At 43.0% G+C, this 22,937-nt stretch overlaps 1 protein-coding gene across 4 annotated transcripts in view; it reads left to right on the top strand.

The window, feature by feature from the left end:
- Nucleotides 1-22,937, top strand: part of TIAM2 (TIAM Rac1 associated GEF 2) — a 204,890-nt gene that overhangs the window by 75,353 nt on the left and 106,600 nt on the right. For 3 of the 4 annotated variants that reach the window (XM_079148668.1, XM_079148666.1, XM_079148667.1), the window contains one exon: nt 2,935-3,035. The gene's annotated coding sequence lies outside the window, so the exon portion shown is untranslated. Of the gene's footprint in view, nt 1-2,934; nt 3,036-12,210; nt 12,922-22,937 lie in introns of those variants that run through there. The other variant, XM_079148669.1, reaches the window with a different exon arrangement.

The following is a 22,937-nucleotide window of genomic DNA, read 5'->3' as shown; positions in this document are numbered from 1 at the left end:
ACCAACTTGTTTTGTCAATTTTTTGAATTGTTTCTTTTGTTTCAATTTCATTGATTTCAGCTCTGATTTTAATTAGTTCCTGTCTTCTACTACTTTTGCTGTTATTCTGTTCTTTTTCTAGGGCTTTGAGCTGTAATGTTAGGTCATTTAGTTGTTGACTTTTCATTCTTTTCTTGAATGCACTCCATGCAATGAATTTTCCTCTTAGTACTGCTTTCATAGTGTCCCAGAGATTTTGATATGTTGTATCATCATTCTCATTGACCTCTAAGAATTTTTTTAATCTCCTCCCTGATGTTTTCTGTTATCCATGTTTCGTTCAATAGCATATTATTTAGTCTCCAGGTGTTGGAGTAATTTCTGTTTTTTATTTTGTCGTTGATGTCTACTCTCAGTTCATTATGATCTGATAGAACACAAGGCAGTATCTCTATTTTTTTGCATTTCCTAAGGGCTGCTTTGTGGCATAGCATATAGTCTATTTTCGAGAAGGTTCCATGTGCTGCTGAGAAGAAAGTGAATTCTTTCGTTGATGGATGGAATATTCTATATATGTCTATTAAGTCTAGGTTATTGATTGTGTTATTGAGTTCTATGGTTTCTTTGGTTGGTTTTTGTTTGGAAGATCTATCCAGTCGTGATAGCGGTGCGTTAAAGTCACCCAGAATTATTGTGTTGTGGTCTATTTGATTCCTGAAATTGAGAAGGATTTGTTTGATGTATAGAGATGCACCATTGTTTGGGGCATAAATATTTACGATGGTTATGTTTTCCTGATTTATGGTTCCCTTAAGCAGTACGAAATGTCCTCCTTTATCCCTTCTGACTAACTTTGGCTTGAAGTCCACTTTATCTGATATGAGGATGGAAACCCCCACTTTTTTACTGAGTCCATGTGTGTGGTAGGTTTTTTCCCATCCTTTCACCTTTAGTCTGTGGATGTCTTTTTCTATGAGATGAGTCTCTTGCAGGGATTTTTCCAAATATTATCAGTGATATATTTAGATGGACTCTTATAACTTTAAAAATATTTTTCATCGATATCGAATTAATAAAGTGAATTAAAATTTCTTGTCAATATGAGATGTTTTCTTCTGAGGTGTTCTTGACTAAACAGATCAGATTTCTGAAAATTTCCTCTGAACTAATTATGTCATGGTGGGCAAATCAGGCTCTCTCTTGCAACTTTCAGTTCTCACCTGTAGGGTGAGAGAATTAGGTGGTTTTAAAAGGTCCACACCATTCTGATACTTGGAACATTGCCACCTCCACCATGCCTGGTTGTAAGGTGTTCTTCCACAGCTTGAATCCTGAGCACCAAGCAGTTTCTAGCAGTAACTATTTACAGAGTCCAAGGGTGGTTTATTGCTGTTCTGAATGTTTCACATGACTGGCCCACTTTATTAAGTACTTAGAAGAACACTGTAAGGTAGGTAACATCATTTCCATTTTATAGTTGGAGAACCAGACGTTCAGGTGATCTAAATGACCGGACTAAGCTCGCTCAGCTGGTCCTATGGAAGCTTTGGTGTGCATGGCAATGTCCATCTGCTGCTTCCAATGTCAGAGTCCTCTATCAAGGACTGTGGCTACACAGCACATCATTACTGCCAACATGAGGTACAGTGTGAGCACCCCGATCTGCACATTTGAAATCGGATAAGCTCTACCATCTGAAACTTTGATTGTCCTGTGGGCGCTCAAGAAGTTTTGGATTTGGGATCATGTAGGATTTTGAATTTTTGAAACAGGTTTCCTTACCTGATAGAGTCTATGCAAATATTCCAAGAGTTGAAAAACTCTGAAATCTAAAATGTTTCTGGTCTCAAACATTTTGGACAAGGAATGATCCATCTATATCTCGTATATGCCTTAGAGTTGATATCATGTCTTATAAAAAGACAGACCCCTTTCACGGAGAACAATATGTTTCACCTTTAAAACAATAAAAAGAAAAAAGGGAAGTACTTTCTGGCATGTTAATTAATGGGTCCATGCATTTTCTTATGTCCCTGGGGAGCAGATCAAACATAAGAGGGAGGGGTTATTCGCCATAGTCTGAGAGGACTTGGACCTGTTTAATGAGTAATGAGACTTGCTCCTTTGACCCCACTCATTTGCATTTGGATTCTGCTGCAGAATCCATGACTCTTTAAGACATACTGGTTCTTTCTAGGGTCTTGGCTGGTCTTTGTCTCTGGAGGGGATCATTTTCCTACCTAGGCCTGCTCACCATCTCAGAGAGCTGCTTCCTGATTTAAATTAGCCGTTTGTCACTCACTGTCTTATTACCCATCTGTCTGCACTGCATGTCTCACTCTGAGATTTTTTTTCCATATTTTTTCCCTTCTATTTAATTTGACTGCTTTTCCCCATTTGAATGAATCTCAAAGGGAACAGAGACTTTCTTATTCACATTTCTATTTCTAGCTCAGGGAGTAGTGGCTTGGTCGTGGTAGGCTCACCCTGCCTGCCCATCTGTCCATCTGTCTAATCTATCAGTCTATCTATTGTCTGTATCGTTTATCTACCTATTGCCTGCCTGTGGATAACTCTCTCTTTTCTCTTGACCTGTCTTTATTATCTGACTACCTACCTCCTGACTTCCTATTTTCTCCCTCTCTTCTGTCTGTCCCCTGTCTCTGTCTTTCTTCTTTCAATTGCTCTCTTTTCTCCATCTATACCTATTTATAAAATGATTTGGCCATGTGAAGTGATTGGATGAAGCAATAAATCTGCTTCTTAGGATTCAGGAAGATCCCTTTGTTTTTCTTTATAGTCAATCACTTGCCCTTTGATTTCTCTTTTAGGCCCTCTCTTTTTGTATCAAGCCCAAGATACAGCAGAATGCTGAGAAATTGAGCTTTAATTACAAAATTCTAATTTTGAAAAACTGTTCCTCACTCCTTCTGTGTGTTTGTTTTCTTTTGCCAGGGCTGCGTATTTGAATGACAAAGATTCCTCTTAGCCAGCTCCTTCTGGATGGAGGAATGAATGAGTGCCTCAAGTGTGTTCTGTCCACACCTCCTCTATGGGTAAGTTGAAGTCTGTAAGAGTCGGTGTCAGTCTGTATCTCTGATGGATTGCCACATTCCTGGGTAGCTTTTTGACTGAGGGGAGAAGACCAGTGTGGATTCCTTATTGTGGGTCATTGAGGATGCATGGCAACCCAGCACCATACTGGAGCAGATTATTATTGAGTCTGACCTTATGTTACCTCTAAAAAGGAAGCTAACATTCCCGGGGATTTGCAAGTATACTACATGTTAAAGCTAGAAATACTGATGATAACTGGTAACTTTGGTTCGATCTTTTTGATCACCTACATTGGGTTAATTAAAAGAAATATCTAATTAGCCTTGGAAAGGTGTTTATGTTTTAACGAAGAACCTCAAGTCTAGATTTTTTTTGGAGTCTGACTGAGTTTTTTGAATTCTTATCTCTAGCATCTCCTGGTTTTGTGATCTCGGGCAGGTTATTTAACCTCTTGGTGCTTTGGTTTCTTCTTAAAATGGGCATAATACAAATATTTTTCTCTTATAAGAGTATTTATGATTAAATATGTGACTGTATGTGACATGAATTTTTTCTATTTAGTATGTTCTCAGAGTTTTATATATTTACTATGCCAACTGAGTTTTAAAAAATTTTATCTGGGTACTCTTCATCAGAAGTCCGTGCATTTGTTTTGTTTGTGTTGAAGATTGGTTTTGCACTGAAAACAACAGTCTTTCCTGAGATCAGCTGAAAGAACAGATTCAGTCATCTTAAGTTACACTTTCAATAGGTCATAACAGTACTACCGATAGCAGATACGTCATTTTCTCTGTGTATGACGATACTGTTGTCTCTGTTCTCAGACTTGCTTTGAGTTTTTCAGCTCTAGCAGTTTTATGGTCTTTAGCAAATTAGTTTACTTGGCCTTAGTTTCTTATTCTGCAAGTTAGTGATAGAAGCACAAACCACAGAGGAATGCTATGAGAAGTAAACGCGACAGTATGTCCCACTTCTGGCGCTGTATCCACCTGACCGCTGCAGGTGTTGATTTCCTTCTCTCCAGACCTTGGGTTTATACTGCCCATTGATATGTCCAGGAGGAGTTGTGGAAATGGTATCCCCTTTGCGCACAGTGGTGCAGCAAGCTTTGAGGGGGGCCTGTTTCTACCTGAAGTGCTTGGGAGGGCTCCTGAGAGGGAACAGGAGCCATGCCGGGTGCCTGGGCTGTGCGCCCTGGACAGCAGAGAGGAGGCCTGTTGGGTTTCACTCACATGAGGAGAGACCTTCCTACCGAGCTATGGAGAAGGGGCGGGGTGTGGGAGGGGGCCTTGCGCAGAGCTGAGGTTCTCAGTGTGGTGGGGTCTGGAGGCTGGTTGGCTGAAGGGCAAGAGCTGTGTAGAGAGGTCCCTCCATTCACCAGGGTGGCAGAGGGTCTGGCTCTTACCGTCCTTTTCAGTGCCTCTTCTCTGTGGATGGCCCCTCTCCAGAGCCCTGTCTGCACATCCGGTCACCTTAGTTAGGTTGGTCCTGTGGACATGGATGTTCTTCCAGGGTCAGAATCAAGCCTTCTTAAGTCAGGGAGTTGGAACAGTGAATTGTTTTCATTTGAAATATTTTCCAAGATTGACAATTTTCCTGTTTGTGCTTTGTTATTTGCAAGAGGTTGTAAACTGATGGGCTTCCATCTGGTTCTGGCTGTGGATAACTTTTGCTTGGCCTGCAAAATGCATCCTTGACAAGCACGTTAAGGAAATTAAATTTAGTTGCTACAATTAAAAACTGAAAACTGTACCTAAAAGCAGCATTTTCAGTGTTTCTTAAAATGTGATTCATCTGGCCAGGTATGGTAGTGCATACCTGTAATCCCAGCAACTCATACCTGAGACAAGGAGGATCACAAGTTTGAAGCCAGCCTCAGCAACTTAGCGAGGTCCTAAACAACTTAACGAGACCCTGTCTCAAAATAAAAAATAAGAAGAGCTCAGTGGTAAAGTGCCCCTGGGTTCAATCCCCGGTACCAACAAAACAAAACAACAATGAAAAAGCGACTTACCTGGCACAGAGGGTTCTGCCTCCCAGGAGGCTGTGAGCAGCTGGAGCTGGGTAGCTCCTGGTCTTCTTTTGGGTCATGCATGGGCCAGCTTGCCAGTCTCTGCCCCTCCATGCGGTTTTCCCAACAGCAAATATTGGTTGCTATTTTTCTTTCACTTTTTTTGTTCTATCTTAGAATTAGAAGAAAGCTGGAAAAAAAAAAAAATTTTTTTAAAAATTGATTTCTGTATTAGTAGTGGGAAAACTATTTCCAGAAATTCTGACCTAAAGAAAAACAGGAGAGAGCATTGGTGTGTGTACCTGTGTTAACGCTGGTACAAGTCTGATTGGCAGACGAGTGGTTTGTGTGCCCTAAGGCTGCCTACTCAGGCCTGCTCCCTGCCCACATTTTAATGGCCCTAGAGGTCTTCGTGAGTGTGACAGTTACATTTCCCTCTGCCTTCAGACCACTCCTTTCCTTTCCTTCAGTCCTCTGCACGTGGAGAACATTGCCTGGCTGCGCAGCTTCTTTGCCTTCCCTAACATCAGTTGTTAGGCCTACTGGCTTTGTAAATGGGAACAGCATATAATTTGCATACCTGTTTGGACCCTGGAACTAGGTTCCATTCTGCCTCCTCCAGGGAACCCCAATCCTCCCTGGACTCCATGGCCTCAAAAACATGGGACTATAGCAAGAGAGTGAACTCTCTGCCTCCTGGGCCACAGAGTGAATGAAGGCTCAGCACTCTGCTCTGTGCCTTCTGATTTCTAGGGAGAAGCGTCATCTGGCTTTGTTCATTTGTTTTGTGATTCTGGCTTCCTGGTGAGGGACAGCAGGAGGGTGCAGAGCTGAGGGAGGATCCAGGGATCTGCCTCTGGTTGTGGTTTGTGTGGGAGGGTAGATGTGTGGAACAGGGGGCAGGACATGTGTTGACAATGGCAGAAAGAAAGAAATTGATGAATGGAAGTTCTCGAATGACTGATTAATGTTGCTGGAGGGAGTTCCCTTCTACCAACTGGTTATTTAACCAAGTGGTTATTTCATCTCTAACAAAGCTGTGAACCGCCCTTCATTTCGTGTATTTAAGTAAGAGAGTGGCCCATCTGTCTGGAGGCTGTAGGAGGTTCTCAAATTAGAAGGAAGGTTGGGCTTAATAGGTGACCCCTCTGGTCTCTTCAGAAACTTACATTCAATTATTCTGAGAATTAAACTTATTAGAAACCTTTCAGCTTAAGCAGCTTCAGTCAATAAAGGGAAATACTGAGAACTGACTGAGGGGTTGGATATAACGTGTTCCAATTACGTTAAGATCCGAACAGATTACTTGTACTTTCTTAACTGTTCTCATATCATCCTTCAAAAATGTTGTAAACAAATGTATCTAGTGGTTAATATTTCTGAGCCAGGGTCTTACAAGCATATTTTCTGAATGATTTTTTTTCTACCGAAATTTTTATTTTATCTTATCTGTAGGTTTCGTTTTAGCAGCATGATTTTTAATACACATTCTTCATTTACTTAGGCTATCACCAATTACTTATTACAAAACATTCTATTAAATTTCAAAAATTTAGGATTTTAAGCACTCATTCATTTTGAATTGTCAAAGTATATTTAATTTTGATGGAATGACTGACTTACAGATAAAAATCACAATAAAGGAAAACTTTTATGAAAAGTTTTAAATCTTGACTTTTATGTCATTTAATATTTGCTTATTCTTGTAAAAGTTATGGTTAAATTACTGGAGCTTGCTTGTTATGTAAGTTATCCTTGGACTTTGTAAATATTTATGCTATAAAACCTCTCATTTCCATGATAATTGATTCCTTTAAGATATTTTTGTACATTTGATGGCTTTGAAACACTTAGAAAAGCTTATGTCATGAGATTTAGATTTTTTTTTATGGCCTTAAAACAAGACATAACCACACTAGTATTGTTTGAGTTTTCTTAAAATTGACTGATTTTGAAGACATCTCCAGTTTGCTTTTAAAAATGTTACAGGTCTGTTTTTCTCTTTATTTTGTTCTCATTTAAGACACAGCCATCGAGTGCTTAGAAGTGTTTTAATGATGGTATAGTACAGGTCCACGGAAGCGGTACATAGCCGTTTACCGTGGGGTCTGCCTGCAATCCCCCCCCCCAAAAAAAGAAAAAAATGGTACATGATTTTAGGGAAAAGCGTGTCATGCAGGGGATGGTAGGCTCACCAGCATTCCTTCCTGACAGTGGTAAGGAAGAGAAGCAAAGTCACTAACACAGTAGTTTACTTGTGCGTTCTGTTATATTGAGGGTCTGTCTGGATTTTTCTGAATCAGCTCATACTAAGTACTGAGTTTGTAACTGGGCCGGCTGGACTCTGCTTTCTTCATCAGCATTTGTGAGGGACGCATCTTCTAACAGCCTAGAATTGCTGAGGATAGCCTTCATCTCAGGAAAAGGTCTGTAAGAAGAGCAGAGACTGGGACTGGAACTTCTGCCATGAGGCCCCTGCAGCACAGGAGGCGGGCGCACGGGTGCGGGGCTTCGCAGTGTGACCCTGGTGCTGCAGAGCACCCGGCTGCTGCTTAGGCATCCTCGGAGACTGAAGCAGCCTCAGTGGGAGTCGCCCCCGAGAAGGGCTGGGGAACTGGCAGCAGAAACACTGTGACAGTTTTGCCTGATGGGCAGTGATCACATGTGGCGTGTCATATTTTAAATAAAAGGATCAAATAGCTTCTGACACAAAGACCTGGACTGCAGCCAACACTGTCCTTCCTTCATGTTCACCATCCTGCCCCCAGCACGGGGAGATCCCGCCCACCCGTTCACTTGCTCCCTCGCTTATTCGTTTGTGCGTTCTCTCAACAGATGTATAGCCGGTAGTTACCAGGTGCTGCGCAACTTTTTAATAAGACTTTTAACAGTTAACGATTTTAATAAGGAAACTAATTTATGGAGTTTACATTCTCAGCAAGGTCTTAAGTTGAACAGTTATTATTTTCCTCAATCCTTACAGTAGCCCTGGGAGGCAGGTAACATTACCTGCATTTTACAGGTTAAGAAACCAAGTCTCAGAGATGTTGTGTCGCTGTGACCAGGATAGCTACAAGAACAATGTCGGGGAGGAAAGTTTATTTTGGCTCACAGTTTCAGCGGTTTGGCCCATGGTCAGGTGGTATCATAGCTTTGGGCCCAAGGTGAGGCCCAAATCATGGCCGAAGGATGTGGAGGAGGAAAGCAGCTCAGGACATGGCATTCTGGAAGCAGAGAGCTCCATTAACCAGGACAAGATATAAACCCCAAAGCGTACCTCCAGCAACCTATCTCCTCCAACTGCACCCTACCGATCTGCAGTTACCACCCAGTTAATCCCTGTCAGTGGATTAATCCACTAGTTAGGTTACACCTCTCATTATCTAATTATTTCACCTCTGGACGTTCTTGCATTGTCTCACACACGAGTTCTTGGTAGATACCTCATATCTAAACTGGAGCAGACACTAACACATACAGAGTCACAAAGCAATAACCAAAGGCAGGCCCAAGGGACTCCACTGTCCAGGCCCTAGGGGGTTTGGCTAGCTTCCTGGGGATAATGACTGAGTGGCAGATGAACCGTGTGTGTCAACTGTCCATTTATGTGTTTTTAGCTTCCCACCTGGGAGGTAAACCTTGAGACCATGCCAGGTTTAGGTGTGAAGACCTGCTGGGCATGCTCTTGATGTGTTATCTGGGCTAGTTTGGAAGATTTTGGTTTCAGAAACAGATCTGTTAGGTTTTGGGGGCCGGAATCACCATCCCTAGAAATATGTCTGAAGCTCTCAGCATCCTCACGTGAATGTGTTGTACCTCGTCTTCTCCTGGTGCCTTCATCCAGGACATTTTTGCAATGGTGTCTCCAGTACTGTGTCTCAGCCCATGCTGTTTGACATACGGCTTTTCTTTGGAGAGCAGTGCCTCTTTCGCCCACAGGGGTAATTGCCTCACAGGTTGATGCTGATGTGTGAGCCATTATGTTACCATTTGGGTTTCTGTTTGGGTGAAAGTAATTTAGATTTGTAATCTTTGTTCGTTGCTATTGTCCTCTTCTTAGTCTTCTTCTTTTAACTAAGAATTGAGTATACATTAACAATAAGGAAAGATGGTTAGTGGGATGTGTACTGTTCTGTTTGACCCTAAAGGTGTGGAGTAAAGGGGCGGAGCTTCTTGAGTTCTAAGCAGAGAAGTATTTCTGACAGCTCATTGCTTCTAAGATTGTCTTTTTGGACTGGGGATGTGGCTCAGTGGAAGAGCACTTGCTGGGCATGTATGAGGCCCTGGTTCCATGCCCACCACTGCCAAAAAATTGTCTTTTTAAGTCAGTTTTTCTTGAATTATTTATAGAGTAGTGCATTTATTTATATTTTTATTTGTGGTAAACACTATTATGGATCCCATTTTATGATTAAAAAATGGGTTTCAGGAAAAATCGAGGTACTTTGGATTAGGTAGAGTGAAGGGAGGGGAGGGGTATGAGGGTAGGAAGGATAATAGAATAGATCAGACATTATTACCCTCTGTGCATATATGATTACACCATATTTGTGGTTCTACATCATGTGCAGCCAGAAGAATGAGGAGTCATACTCCATTTATATGTATGATGTGACAAGATGCATTCTGTCATGTATAACTAATTAGAACAAATTAAAAAAAAAAAGAAAATGGATTTCAGACAACATTGAAGTTACTAAGAGATCAGTTGCTGGTCTAATTTCACTAGTTTTGAAGCCTGAGATATTTCTACAGCACTCTTATTTTTTATTAATTACAATTTATATGATAGTGGTCCTGAACAAAAAATATTTTGTGTGTGGTGCTGGGGATTGAACCCAGGGCCTCACGTGTACTGGGTCAGCTTTATACCACTGAACTACATCCCTAGTCTTCAGATATTTTTTAAAAAATTCTGGGGGTATTTCTAAGCCATAATTCAGCTTTCTATATCTTCCAGCTCTCCTCCGGATAGACACAGAAATACTCTGGAGCATGCCTTTATGAACATGTGCACACACAGCGTAGGATAATCCTGTCCTTTAGGACTGTTGGGTCGGCAGGGACTCCTCAGGCTTGAGAGGTGTAGAATAAAACCTGGTGTTGTGACTGACCGATTGTGGGGTGCACCTGTATGCCATTTCCCCAACCTGTCATTAACGAAATTTGCAAAAGTACAGAAAAAAAAAATGGTACAGAGAACACTCATAAACCCACCACTTAAATTCTATAATTGTTAACACTTTGCTATACTTGCTTCTTACCGTGCCATTTGTATTGAATGCTTCAAAATTGAACACTTCCTAAGTAGTAATTTACATGTTTCTCAGATCTTTGCCAAGGAATTTAATTTTAGATGCTTGTTAACACATATGTCCTGCTATCTCAGAATAAAGCATTAAAAAGATCAAGTCTAGTTTTATGATTTGAAAGTATGCTGGTTTTTGGAATTGTAGGGTGGAGAACTAAATTGAGAGTATTTTATGAGGTTGGGCAAAGTCTAAAGAATTTGAAAAACCTTTTTGCATAGTTTGAATCCCCAAGTGACTTTATAAATTCACAGAACTAAATTATTTGGTGACCTCAGTAATAAGAAATAGACCAGATAAATGCCAATCCATTGGAAATGTCTGAGGAATGTTGGAGGTAGTTCATTCTTACCGGAGATTCCAGCATAGAGGGATCTGCATATAATAGGTATGAAAAGGTCAGAGTTGTCTTATGAAAATTCATAGGCACAGTAGAATATGGACATGCAAGTGTGTTACTTCTGAAACATTTTTCAACCTTAGAAACATAATCCGTTTAAATTTCCTTCTTCCCTCTGGTATAATTTTCTCTTATTCATATTTAGGAGTCCTTCCATGTTTCAAAGTTACATGGAAGGCTATCTTTTATGCTAGCTGGAATTTTATATTACTTTTTTTTTTCCTTAACAGAAACGACACTGTTGGGTATAAAGCAACAGGAGCTCAGTGACTTAGCAGAATTCTTACAACTTCATATTTACCTAGAGTATTTTGTTAATAAACATACACGTCCAGTTAACATTTGGGGAATTCCCACATTTTATGTTATGTGACTTGGTTTCCATGACAACCTTCTGATTTTGGTCCCAGGGCTTGTGGTCACTGGGTGGTACGTCCTTGCTCTGCCGCCCGCAGCTGACCAGCTCTTTGACTTCCTGCACTCACTTAAGGTCTCTGCTTCTATATCTGTAAAGGGAGGGGGTTCAAATAGGGAACTTTGCCGTTTTGCTCCACCAGTGCTAAAAATTCCTTGGTTCTGTGTTCACTTTTGCATTTTTGTGGCAGTTAGACTAAATTTTATAATTATTAGACTGATGATCTTATTTAATGGCTTTTATTTGACAATTAAGATTAGAAAGCATCCCTTCAAGCATGTATTAAACTATAAATGGAAAAAAATCCTGTTTTAACTCTGTGTTTATCTGTATGTACAGGCGTATACGTGAGTATGTAAAGATACATTTTCACACCGAGGAGTTAACTTATCTGTCTTTTGTATAATCCGGTCTTTCATATGAAATAAGAATCTTGCCTTTTACATATGTAGTTCCATTCACTGTTTTAAAATAATGAAAATATCTTGTTACAAAGCTCTTGTTGTGTGTTTATCCAGGATAACTTGTGTCTCTGCTCACTAAGAATATGTATATCTTGAAAACTTCGGATTAAACTGTTTTATGTAGAATATAACATCAAAAATTTTGAGCAGGGCATGGTGGCACATGCCTGTAATCTCAGCGTCTTGGGAGGCTGAGGCAAGAAGATCACAAGTTTTAGGACACCCTGGGCAACATAGTGATAGCCCGTCTCAAAATCAAAAGGGTTGGAGATGTGGCTCAGAGGTAGACATGGTGGCGTTCAATCCCCACTACTGCAAAACAAACACAAAAACAAAAATCTACTCAGGTGTGATCCTGTTCTTTCATTTGGCCACCCCCTTCCCCCACCAAAAGAAGAAAAAAAACTAATAAAAAATGATCTGAAAATGTTGCTTTCTCTTTCAGGTGTTTTTTATATTTAAGGTCTTTCCTCAAAAGATAAAACACTCTGAGATTCTGGTGAATAACTTTAATTTACTGTAATTTAGTGCTTGTTTTTAGTAAAATTTTTAGTAAAATTAAGCACTAACAAGGACTCTCAGTCAAATAAGGTAGCAAGGACTTTGAATGTAGGAGGACACTGTAGTTCAGCTAACTTAAAAATGAAATAATCCCAGTAAGGAAATAGGGTGAGTGTGTACCCGCTATTTTGCAAATCATTAAATAACTTCAGGGTCTCTCTGGAGGCAGGGGTTTTATGAGCATAACATTCCAGCTGTGGTTTTGGGGGCAGAATGTTTACTACCACCCTAAGCAGAGGGTGGTAGGTGTGTGTTTCTGCTGCTAAAGGGCTTAAAAAAGAAGCTGAGTCTCCCTTCAAGTGAGTCAGCCTTTATTCAGCAAACCCTGGAGCCGGTTCCTATGGAACTTTGGTGGTAACTGTGGAATGCAGGCCCACACCAGCCCAGTCTCAGGCCTGGTGGCAGGCTGTCCCGGCTAATCGCTTCAGGCAGCCCTTGGAAAACCACTTTCTGGTTAAGTCTGCCTCATACTGTTCCACCAATGGAAAAAATTGAACATGATGAGGGTGTGTAGCTAGCAGACAAAAATATATCCAGCATTGCACAGGATCCGTTTTTAGCTCTTAACGGCCGAGCATTTGAAGTGTTAGACGCTGCTTCCTGGCTTGCCATGGGCCCGGGGAAGAGAGTCTGGGGACGTGTATGTGGATTCTAGCTACGAGAAACTTTTCCTGTTAACCCAGGGACCCTGAGGAAAACTGGCGACATCCAAAGTTTTGGCAAAGGTAAGCTTATACGTGTTTATTTCTCCGCTCCTGGAATTGAGACTTAATTTTATACATGAGATATAAATGTTTTTCCAAAAGCCTCCTCGGCAACATCTCTTTGTGTGCTGACTTATCTTTGTTTTAGATTATTTCGTACTTAGGCTGCACGCATTGTTGTGCATCAGAGAGTTATTAGCTATGAATTTAAGTGTCTATATGCCTTCAAATACCTCATGGTGAATTTTTGGAGTTGCCTGCTGCATTTTATGAATTAAAAATTCTCCAAAAGCTGATTATATGGATTGCTTTTTCTTGGTGTCTCAAGGAAGTGCCATTTCTCTGTCATTCAATGATGGCTGCTCTGTCTTTACCAGTCAATTCCTTCAGGATGGAATGCGAAAATAAAATACGACAGGTTGTGTTTTATAGATTCCTGGTTAACATATAATCCCATCAGGACTTTGATTTTTAGCTGAGCAAGCTCTTTGACTTGTTCAGATTTGTAGTTTGAAGTCCACAGTTCAGTACCGTTTGTCCTTGAGACTTTCTGACAGAGAGGGATCCCTTGTCATCTGGCAGGTTGGGGTACCTGGTTTATGTGGAGCAGTGGACCACGTTGTCATCGGGCAGAGCTGCCCATTCATTAGGGCATTGAACACAGGCAGCATGGCGTGTGTGTTGAACTGAGGGGACAGAGGAGCCTCGCTTCCCTGTGCTGCTTCCTGGGCTTCACATTAATTTGGCCCAGCATGTAATTCTCAGAAAATTGGTAGGTGGAGAGACAGAAATAGGAAGCTTTATTGAAGTTGCTGCAACTCGGAGGTTATTTATAGGTTTTCTGGAAAGTCAGGGTATAGCTGCGCAGCGCTGGAGTTTTCCTGAGGCACCGCATCCCACTTGGGGACTCTGGACTCTGCCGCTCTCTCTCAGTGTGATGGCGGAGTGAGTTCTTCTCTGGTGGGCAGCGTGGTGGGTCCCTTCTCAGCTGCAGGAGGGCTGTTCTCCCCTGTGGGAGAACATACTTCCTTTAAAAAATGTCTTCTTGGAATAGAGAAACTGAGTGTGGTCTGGGTGAGTTAGAATTAATAGACACTTTGTCACTTTTTATTGATTATCTTCTTTTTAATCTAAGAAGGGCTGCTCTGACCGGGTGTGAGCATTCAGAGCAGGAGCAGAGCGGAGGCCCACCTCCTTCTCCAGTGAGGTTAACACTTGTCACTGACTTTGATTTTTGCCAGAGCTTGCACACAAGAAGCTGCCTCTCTCGAAGAACCGTAAGGCCCAAGTGCACACCAGCAGGCCGTGACTAGGGTTGTGAACCCCCACAGATAACACTTCCTGTATCTGTTTCCGTGCAGAGGGGGCAGCTTGTGAGGCTCCTTGTAGGCCAGGTCTGTGGCCAAAAGGCCTGGAGGTGCAAGATAAGGATTAGGGTCCTTGAGAAGAGATTATCCTCCCAACGTGGTCCCTCGCCCATGAAGTCAGACAGATGATTCTGTCTTGGTGGTCTCAGCGTGCATTTGAGCAGAGCCAGATTTCCTTGTGCAAAGTCAGTGGGGGGTCTCTGCAACCTCTTTCCACTGGAAATATTGGAAGGAAAGAACCCAGAACTTGCATTCCTTAAATATCTGATGGGGCGCTTTACTCGGTCTGTATGTGCCTCTAGGTTTGATCTGCTTTATAAGGTTCACTTATGTGATAGGAAGTCAGGTTAGTGAGGTCTGTTAACTGTTAGATTTTTTAAAAATCATTTCCTTTCTATGGAACTTTGAGAACAAGGTCTTTTTAGACATTTTAAAGGAATAGTTTACATTTTTTAAAAATGTAATGTACCTTAGATATAGACCAAGGTAATAATGGCTTCATGTGAAGGTTGGGAGGGGAGGTGGAATGTATGGAATTGAAAGAAATAGCAACAATATTGAAGGTGAGGAAAAGTAATAATGATGACAGTAGGTAACCATGAATTTCTAACAGTGGCTCTCTATCTAAAGTAGACAAATCCTATCTAAAATAGACGAATAAGTGCTAGGATTTAATCCTGTCCCAGGAATATGTCACACACATAGTCCATAGTATTGTGCAGACACAGAATCTTAGATCTGAAAATGGATCTTAGATAATTTTTCAAGTTGGAAAACTGAAAAGCCACAGAACTGAAATGATGTGTCCAAAATGACTGAGCTGATTACTCGCCCAGCTGGGGTAAGATTGTGTATCCTGCTGGTCCTTTCCTTGTGCCACTGTTTAATTGGGAATACTTTGGTGCATCCCATCCCGATGTTTCTTAGTAAATTGATAGAGACAGGTGTATGTGCCCCTGTAGATTCATTTCCCCGTCCATTCTCCCTTCCCTCCTCCCTTTTCCCCTCCTTTTCTTTTCTTTGGTTCATTCTTTCATCTTACCAATCTTCTTACCAGACAGATGGGAAGTTCTAGTCAGAGGCAAGGACTTTGGTTTTCTGGAGTCCAGTGAAGTTCAAAGCTGTACACCCTCTCAGTGGCCACTGTCAGAGAGAATTTTAGGTTCACAGGAGGTACTCTAACCTAGTCGATAAGACAGCTTTGACCTTTGCCAGTCTGCTTCTATTTCATTCTTAGATTAAGAGGGCTTCTGCATGTTGGTTTTTTTATGGTCACATTGCGATAGACTACTTAAATAGACTATTTAGGCTTTGTTCTGTACCTTACAAGAGATACTACAAAATGGAGCAAAATCCTAGCGGATAAGCTTGGCTTTAGGGCCAAGGTAATGTAAGGCCATTTTAGAAGAATAAACTTTACCTAAAAAGTGCTAGACTTACTTGTGACTTACACTCTAGGGAAGGACAGTGGAGCGGTACAGATAATCAGGTGGAGTTGACCCAGGAAGCTCCCAGGACTTTGATACAGGCTACACGATCCTGAGGACAGGCTTTAGGACAGCCCTGCAGAGTGCAACTGCTCTGCACTTTGCTTCTGACCACACCTTTGTGCCACATCTCGATGGCTGCAGAATTGTTGGAGCAGGATTTCTAATGGGGATGTGAAAGAGGGATAGAGAGAGGAGCTTGCAGGCTGCGAGAGACGGATGCTGAAGTCCACGGGACGGAGGCAGCAGGGAGAAAGTCTCCAGGGAGCGCATGGAAGTGGACTGGTTTTCAGGTCCTCCATGGCCACCACTGGCAGGGGGGAGTCTCTTACAGCCAAGTGAGGGGAGCACACATAGCCAGCAGTGTAGCAAGGTTTAAAGAAATAGAAAGGAGCGAAGCACTTCCTGGAAAGTGCATCAATTCAAGCCATTGACGTGGAGAGGTGGGTCATGCATGAGCCGGAGCAGCCAGGCGGCTACACAGGGACAGAGCAGCCACAGCTCTCGATCCCTCCCTCCTCCTAGCAACCCCCCAACTCCTCTGTTCCCCTTTGCAGCAGAACCCCTTGGACGAGTTGCCGCCCTTTCATCTCGGCTGCCTTGACCTCCATCCTGCTTCACCCTTGCTCCATTCTCTAGGTTCACCTGGAGCTCCTGCTTTGCAAGATCTGCCAAACGCAGAGCTTCCTTCTGGGTCCTGGTAATTTGGATCAGAAGTGTCTGATACTTGCTCTCAGTCTCCTCCCTGCCGCAGTTGTTCAGTTGGCTCCCGGGCAGCACACTCTCTTGGTTTCCTTTGAATTCAGTTCAGGACTCCTTTGGTTCTTTTTTCTGATCTGCACCTCCCCCCCCACCCCCATTTCTTTGTTGGAATGCCCCAGGGCCTTCTGGGACCTCTTGTCTTCCCTTTGTTTACTTATGGAAAGCTCCTCCAGTTTGTGCTTTAAGTACCATCTCCACAGGGATATGGGGCCGGTTCGGACCTCTAGGCCACCTTGCTCCTGATTCCAGACTTACATACCCAGCTGTCCACTTAGCGATGTCACTTTTATGTCAACAGACTCCTCCAGTCTAGCATGTCTCACACAGAGTTCCTTCATTTTCTGTTAGCTTTCCTTTCTGTGACAAAATGCCTGAGAAAATAAACTTTAAAGAGGGAAAGGTTTATTTGGCTCATAATTTCAGAGGTTTCAGCCCATGGTTGGCTGGCTCTCTTGTTTGGGGACCTGAGGGGAGAGAGAGAGGGCATCATGACAGGGAGCTCATGGAGGAGTAAACTGTACCTCGTAGCAGCTGGGAGCAGAGAGAGAAGGGGCTGGTCCCAGTCTTCCCTTTAAGGAACCCCACAGTGACCTGACTTCCTTCTAGCAGGCCTCTCCTCCTAAAGCGTCCCCACCTCCCAGAAGTGCCTCAGGCTGCAGACAATCCCTGAGCACATCGTCCTTTGGGGGACATTAGCGTCTACTATAACCTTAATGCAGTGGCTTCCACTGAGGGCCGTCGCCCACCACCCACTGCTGTCCCTGGAGTGCTGTGGGTACTCACTCCCCTCAGCCTCACCTAAGCCCTGCCTGCCCCTTCTCTCACCCAGATCAGAGTAGCCCAGCCAGTCTGCAGCCTCCACTTGCCTTGGCTGTCTAGGTCCACACAGGGGACACAGGATCCTTCTGAAGATACGCCCCAGGGTGAACCCTCTTTGTCATGGCTTAACCTCCGTGTGAAAGCCGCAGTCTCCAGGGCTGCAGTCTGGGGGGCTCCGTGTCCCTCTGCGACCTCTTTTGCTCTGCCTCCCCTTGACCACTCTGCTTCAGCCACCCTGGCTTCCTGGCCCCCACCTTTCTGGTGGGGCCTGGGCTGCTCTTTCCCAGAGCCCACAGGGTCTCCTGTCCTGCGCTTGTTGGTTCCCTGTCACTGTTCCTGAGGCTGCTCTCCTCCCCTCACTAGAATCGCAGTTCATCCTCTGTCCCCTCCCCTTGGTGTCCCCCTCTCTGTTTTTGTTTTGTCCGAGTGCTCATCACTTTCCAATGTATGCTCTGTTTTCCTTGCTTGTGGCTCACATTTTTCCACTGCCACATAAGCTCCAGGTGAGCAGGGGTTTGGGGACGGGTCAGTTTGGTTTTTTGCTTTGTTTCCTGGAGCATAAAACGGTGTAGTTATTGGTGAGTATTTATTGCATGAATCAGCAAGAGCACATCCTACCTGGGAAGCCTGCTGCATAACTGAAGCAACCTGATCGTAATTGCTAAATATTCTTGAATTCCTATAGTCTATCTTGAAAATGTAAAATTTGGATTTTACTTCATGTTTGTGTTTTATAATGGAAGCAGGACTTAAATTACTTAGCATTAACTGAAACTGGAGCTCTGGGTGTCCCATGGTCTTCAGGACCCTTCCGGCTGGCTCTGGGGCCAGGCACCCACAGCATTTGAGAGGAACAGTCTAAGTTTCAATTGGTATTAAGAATAACGACTGCAGCACTTACAGAATGAAGAAAACAAAATTCTCCTCTGTGGGATGTTCTCTGTAAAGCAGAATAGAATAGCCAAAACTTAACTCGAAGCTCCTTCGTTACCTTAAAATGCCACTATTTGTTTCATCCTCACCTCTGAGTCCCAGTGGTGGAAGTCCTTGTTGCTTGGGATAAGGACATCCTTAGACAGAACTTTCCCGATGTTTATTTGGAAAAGGGGCATGGATCGTCTTCACCACTGTTGTAAAAGGGGAGCCTAAAAGTTAAACCAAACTTAAGATAACAAGGAATAATGTCAGATTTTTTAAGATGCAGAATTTAAAATTACTTTGATGTAATGCATATATTAAGCAGTGATTTGAAATGTCCAGGTTTGCTTTCTACCTTTACCCTTTTAATGATCTTGGTCAAATCATTTAATCCTTGGAGGTTAAGGTTCCCTTTTCTATGGGACAGGGATGACCGTGCAAACTATTCAGGTTCTTGTGCCCGGTGGGGCCTGGCCTGCAGCAGAATATTAAACTCTTCCCCCTCCTTCCACGGGTCTGTCTGCTTTGCATATAAAAATATTTTAAATCCCTGTAAGTTGTTGGCTAGAATCTTACCAAGTTTGTGAATAAACATTGAGTTAAGGAAAGTTTCGGCAGTGATGGCTTTAATTTTGCCTGCAGGCCCGAGGGCGGCTTAGATAGTACCTTTAAGACAGTCTTGTGGAAGTGAACTCTCGAGTAGGGTAGTACCTAGCTGCAGTAGAGTAGTTACACATTTACGAGGATGGAGGAAACGCCTATTTAAATGAGGGGTAAATGCATGGTTGAGGCCTGTTCATTGTTCAACGTACATGGAACAGTGTCTAATGAAGACAGATTCTGCCAAGAATAACTTGGTACCATCACTGCGGTATATTTTGGTCTCAGAAATGAGGCTCAGGAGTACGCTGTCTGCTTCCAATTTACTGAGGCGTGTGCCTTCTGTCCGGGGCTCTGGTTCGGTGAGTCAAGGCTGCAGCCTGAGATGCAGGCAGGGCTTTCCGTCTGAGCAGAGCTCGCCCGTGCCTAAGCTTGCTTTTTGTGGAATGGCTCATGCTCATAAAAATTAATCAAGAGAGGTTATTTAAAAGTTATGCTAACAGTTTTGAATCTCATGTTCATAAGTTACAAAATAAGAATCCTTGGACACAAAATCCTCTAGAGACTGAGATATTGGGCAAATTTTGGATGAGATTGAAGGAGAGATGAGAAAGGAGGATGAACCAGGTGGGGAATATTAGAAACATTAAACAGCAGCAACAACAACAAAAAACCCAACAAATCCATGCTCGAAAATGTAAGAAATCAATAATCTCTAAGAGAAAAATAAGGAAAATCACTTACCAGGATTATTTTCATTTTAGATGAGATGGATTCTGTTATTTTGCTTGAAAAGGTTTTATTTTATTTATTTTTAAGTCCCTGAATGTGTTCAGTTTCCGTGATGGCTGGGCTGTAGCTGGCTGCCCGATTTACTTGACATTCCAAAAACACACCAATGGCATTGGTGGGACCCGAGGTCTCACCTTCTCCCTTGTGAACTCAGTGCTGTGGATGTTGCATGTGCTCCTGCTGATCCTCCACCTGGGTTGTGTTTCTAATCTCCCTGCCACTTTGAGGGAGGGTCCTGTTCTCTCTGGTTCTCCTCCTGGTGCCCAGCAGCACAGCACTGGGTCTGGGGGCATCTCTAAGCCGTCCTGGAGTGCAGTGCTTATATGTCACTTCAGTTCCCCAGTTCAGACCATCTTCTCTTGCCTCCCACACTGATCTTTGACCAGTGGCTACTGGTTTAGTCCCACTGTGTCCCTGGGTGATGGTTCACTCTGTGGTATTTCTGGGCATCGTGAGGTGTGCCAGGCTTAGGGGTAGTGGGCAGAGCCCCCCAGTTGCCTCTCCTTCTCAGCTCTCCCCTCTGACTGCCTCCTCATTTCTCCAAACTCTGTCCCTTCTGCCCTTATCACCCTTCCCTGAAAAGCTGGGGCTTTCTCTGCTCTGCTCAGATGTTGGCTTGGTCATTCACAGATTCAGCTTGGAGCTCCATCTTTGCTGTTTGCTATTCTGGAATTCCCTTCTTTCCTTCCTTTAATTGACAGAATCCCATTCACCATTCAAGTCTCAGTTATCTTCTTATGGAGAAGATAACTTCTTAGGAAGAAATCGAACACCCAGTGAAGTTCCCCTGCAGTCTGGAGAGTAAAGGCTTGAAGCCCAGGGACTCCTTTCAGGCAGAACTGTGCTTTCATGATGAATGGTCCCTTTCTTGTCTGGTGCTTCCTATTTTAGCCAACGCGTTTGTCTTGGATGATGATTTTTTTGAATTATTTGAGACCCTTTGGAGTTTGTTTGCCCTCAGGTCTTATTAGAACGGAAGTCCCATTCCGATGAAATTCCCCTGGAAGTTTCATAAGTCATTGTTCTTTGAGTCCTTCTTTTGGACCGCCACTCTAGAAAATAAGATCTTCCTTCACACCCCAGCATGCAGGCACCATCCGAGCTCTCAGTTCCATAAGAGAGTTTTATCCTACTGGAATGAGCTCTGTGATTTCCTGTTCGGTTTATTATGTTCTCTCTTCTGCTCTTTTCAAATTCCATCCTATCCTGTCCTGTCCTATTAACTTCAAAATACTGGCATCACTTTATCGAAGGAATTTCATGACCCTGCATTGGTCCGTGACCCATAGTTTGATCAAGACTTTGGTAAACGATATTTTCTTTCTTTTTTTCTTTCTTTCTTTTTCTTTTTTTTTTTTTTTTAACAAACAGGTGTGGGTTCTGAGATCCTTGTGATGAATTGACTGGCCGAGGGGATGAACTGTGCACAAAGCCAGGCCATTGTCTCTGTGGAACTTACCACTTCCCCCCTGTTGAGTATCAGCACTAGTGAAGCAGGTCCTGCTCCTCCGACGTTACTGCTGTGATTGGCTCCTCCCGGTCTTCACTGGGCCCTGCGATTGGCTCACCCCCATCTTCACGGAGCAGGTGAGGAGTCCTGCACCGAGAGAGGTGGTCTTAGCTTTGCAGCTTGCTCTCTGCCACTCTGGTGGTTAAGGATTCATCGTCCTGAGCAGCATTCCCACGGAGACCAGAGGTTCCTTCTGCCTGTTATACAGCGTGGGTTCGTCGTCTTAAATTGGAAACGAGCTCCTTCAAGTTTTGGTATTGGATTCATGCATTCAGGATGAGAGAAGCAGGTTCTGGCAGTATTACCACTTAAGTTCGCCAGAGCACCCAGAAAAACCACTCGGGATGCGGGGACTCTCGCCAGGGATTTTATTAAGTGGATAGGCAGGGTGAGACAGAGAGAGAGAGAGAAGAGAGAGAAAGAAAAAGAAAGGAGAGAGAGAGAGAGAGAGAGAGAGAGAAGAAAGAGGAGAGAGAGAGAGAAGAGAGAGAAAGAAAAAGAAAGGAGAGAGAGAGAGAGAAAGAAGAGAGAGAGAGAAGAGAGAGAAAGAAAAAGAAAGGCGGTGGAGCTATTTTGCAGGCCCATAACAACAAACCTATGTATGATCCACTAGGAAGATCGTGGGCTAACAATCTGGGTTGGAAAGTGGTGTGTGTTGGGGGGGGCAGAATAATGGTGGCAGCAAAATAGCAGATCTGATGCCAATAGTTTGAATACTTGTTAGAGTTGAATGCTTTCCTTTGAGTTTTTTAGGTGTGTCTGTCCTTTATTTTAGCATTTTTAATGACACCTGCATAGTAGAACTGCAAGGGGGGCTTCTCAGCCCCAGCTATGGATGCATTGGGCCAGATGCTTAATTGGCTGTGAGGAGCCCTGTGTGTTGCAGGATGTTGAGCAGTGATCCTGGCTGCTTCCCACTAGCCAGGGTCACCCCAGTGGTGACAAATCACAATATTTCCAGACGTGCCAAATGCGCCACGTGGGGCAAAGTCACCTGGTTGAGAATGTCTGCTTTATGGTAACACCAGTTGTTCAATGAACACTGGGTATCTCCTTCTTTCTTCTTCTTTTTGGCAGTACTGGGAGTTGAACCCAGGGACACTCTACCACTGAGCTATATCCTCACCCCTTTTTATTCTTATTTTAAATCAGGATCTTACAAAGTTGCTGAGGCTGGCCTCCAACTTGCGATCCCCCTGTCTCAGCCTCCTGAGGCACTGGAATTCCAGACCTGCACCCTTGTGCCCCGTATTTTCTTATATTTTTGATCATGAGTATCTGATAATGCAAGTGCATGGCCTTTGTTCTTGTTTTCTTGATGTTTGACAGTTCTCTTACAAATTAGGTAGTTTTTCACACTGTAATAATTTGGGGGAATTAATTGTAATCAGATACATGCTGATAGTAGGATTTAGAAAATTCCAAATTGATATATAATTTATATAATATGTAGTGATTAATAGTTAATGGAAGATCTGCACTGACAGCTATAATAAAATCTGATATGGTACACAAAATTAGTTTTATAGCAGAAATTTAATAATAGTACTGTGTTATCCACAGATTTTTAGGTGGTTTCACATACATTTGTACACTTGATTCTCATTCTATGAGGTGAATTGTGTAGTTTTTTTTATCCTGAAGTTGCAGATGGAGAAAAAAAAAAAATCAGGATAGGTAATTATCCCACAGACTCACAGGCTATTCAAGAGACAGAAGCAGATCTTAACCCACGTTCTGACACAAACCAGCCTAGAATTCTGAGACTTGTCTCGGTGATTG

This window comes from Sciurus vulgaris (genome assembly GCF_902686455.1).
Source record: "Sciurus vulgaris genome assembly, chromosome: 7".
In the NCBI taxonomy this organism is placed as follows: domain Eukaryota; kingdom Metazoa; phylum Chordata; class Mammalia; order Rodentia; family Sciuridae; genus Sciurus; species Sciurus vulgaris.
The sequence above is the reverse complement of the archived record's forward strand: the minus strand, read 5'-3'. Positions and strand labels throughout refer to the sequence as shown.